At 48.2% G+C, this 2,083-nt stretch overlaps 1 non-coding gene across 1 annotated transcript; it reads left to right on the forward strand.

Annotated features, from left to right (window-relative positions):
* LOC129077746 (small nucleolar RNA SNORA28) lies at positions 1 to 126 on the forward strand. Its single transcript, XR_008529900.1, has one exon. It is a non-coding gene; the product is annotated as a small nucleolar RNA SNORA28 (small nucleolar RNA).
* Positions 127 to 2,083: the final 1,957 nt, after the last annotated feature.

Below are 2,083 nucleotides of genomic sequence, written 5' to 3' on the forward strand. Positions count from 1 at the left end.
AAGCAACACTCTGAGGCAGACGGTCAAAACTGCCTGACACAATTTGAGCCTGCTACGGCACCCAAGTCTAACCTATTCGGGTGCTCTCTCCTCTATGAGACAAGCTGTTAAATAAACATGGACCGTGTAAAAAAATAAAAAAATAAAAGCTGATAGATGTTAAACATTACAAAATTTATAAATATACCTCTTAAACCACCTGGCCATCTCTACAATTCTTGTTTTCTGCATTTTGGGGGACATATAGTTTCTGATGACCTCTTTCTATGACAATTTCATAATTTTGTAATAGACAAATAAGTCATTTCCTCTAGTATGGCTGATTAAAATTTGTTTTTATTACTAACAATTGGATGTGTAAAACATGACCATGCACAGATATGTTCGCTTTTGAAGAACCGCTATAGGTTTTTGCCCTGTAAATACAGAAATTCTGAACAAAAATCTATTTCATGTGATTCCATCAAAAGGGAAAGACCTATAAGCTTCACTTAAAATTATATTTGTTGCATATTGGGAAGATTCTTGACAGGAAAGAACTTCTGTTTGGGCCAGGTGTTGGTGAGAACTCAGTCCTCTGCTTACGATTTTACATGCCTGATGACTGGGAGAATGTTCTGTGGATTAGCTTCTAACCCTGTACATTTCAAACCTCACTTCTCTCCCACTGGTACATCTGGACCAAATGCCACAGGGCACACAGCCTCTGAGCCTGCAGCTTCAGGTGTCCCCTGAGGCAGGGAGCGGGTGAGGCAAGTGTTCCTGGATGTTGTTCCCTCCCTGGGAGGCGCTGACAATAACGCAGCACTGAAGTAATGCAAAGACACGGCCACGTCCTACTAAGCCCAGAACAAATGAGATTCCCCAGTTAATGTCCCTTTAGGTGAATCCCAAAAGTGTTCAAAGCTGCTCTAGTCACATTAACACAAGCAGAAGTCCGAAAGAAAGGCGACAGTATTCTTGACCGAGTGCAGCTAAAATACGATACTCTGTACATTTCACAAAAATAAATGTTGAGGGAGCGCGACGCTGGTGCCCTCCCCGGCCCCGGAACTTGGGGGCGCCCCTGCCAGGGAGGCCTCGCAGCTCCAGTAGGGTCGCCGTTCACCGTCAGCCCTCTGACCCGAGGGGGCTGCGAACCCGGCTGACGATCCGCTCGCCCCCAGACCCCTGGGGAGCACAGACTGGAAGCTCTCATCTTTGAGACGCTGACTCAACCGTGGGGAGGGAAGGGGTGGTTTGGGGCGCTAAGTGGGACGGGGCAAGGTGGGGGTGGAGCCGAAGGGGGGAAGGAGAGAACGGGGTGGGGGAGCGGGGCTCCCTGAACCGTCACTACCTTACCTTATGGAAAGGGAGAGAGATCATTACCTCCGGGGCTGGGCCTAGCAACCTGGGAAGGCCACGCCATTTTTTTTTTTTTTATTGTTCTTCTATTACAATTGTCCCAATTGTCCCCCATTGCTCTTGCTTACCTCCCCGCCCCACTCCCGCACTCATTTTTAGTCTCCTGATGTTTTAAGAAGTGACGGTGAGGGGCCAGCTTCTCCAAATTGCGGCCACTGCCCTTCCACCACCAACACGCACATCTTACACTGCACTCCTTTCTCATTGCCCTTGCGGCCCTTTCACACCAGGAGTTCACACACAGGCCTTGCACCTTCCTCCAAGTTACCGCCAAACACTAACCTACCGACTGGAATCTCAGCCCAGCGGCTTGGGAACTGGGCTCTTCGGTCCTCGGCCTGTGCTCCGCAGCGGAGGCAGGCAGGCCTCCGCTCACCTCCGGCACAGACAGTTCAGGTGAGTGACCAGATCAGTACGATCCACAGGCAGCTCCGAAATCTGAAGGGTGATTTTTCTTCTAGACAGCAAGCCTTTGTTTTGGCATTCCTGGAGGGTAAGAGACTGGACCGTCATAACATTAATCTTGGGATACCATTTGAATAATCAAATACCAATTAAATTCTGTTTTTAAAACAGTAACAGCCTCTGTCATGAAATCTCTCTCTTTTCTTTTTTCTTTTCCTTCCCTTTCTTTTCTTTCTTTCTCTTAAATGCTCTGCTCCCATGTGTGCAGACTTCA

Source organism: Pteronotus mesoamericanus, unplaced genomic scaffold (genome assembly GCF_021234165.1).
Source record: "Pteronotus mesoamericanus isolate MK-2021 breed Mesoamerican mustached bat unplaced genomic scaffold, CSHL_Meso_final contig_68, whole genome shotgun sequence".
Taxonomy (NCBI): Eukaryota; Metazoa; Chordata; class Mammalia; order Chiroptera; family Mormoopidae; genus Pteronotus; species Pteronotus mesoamericanus.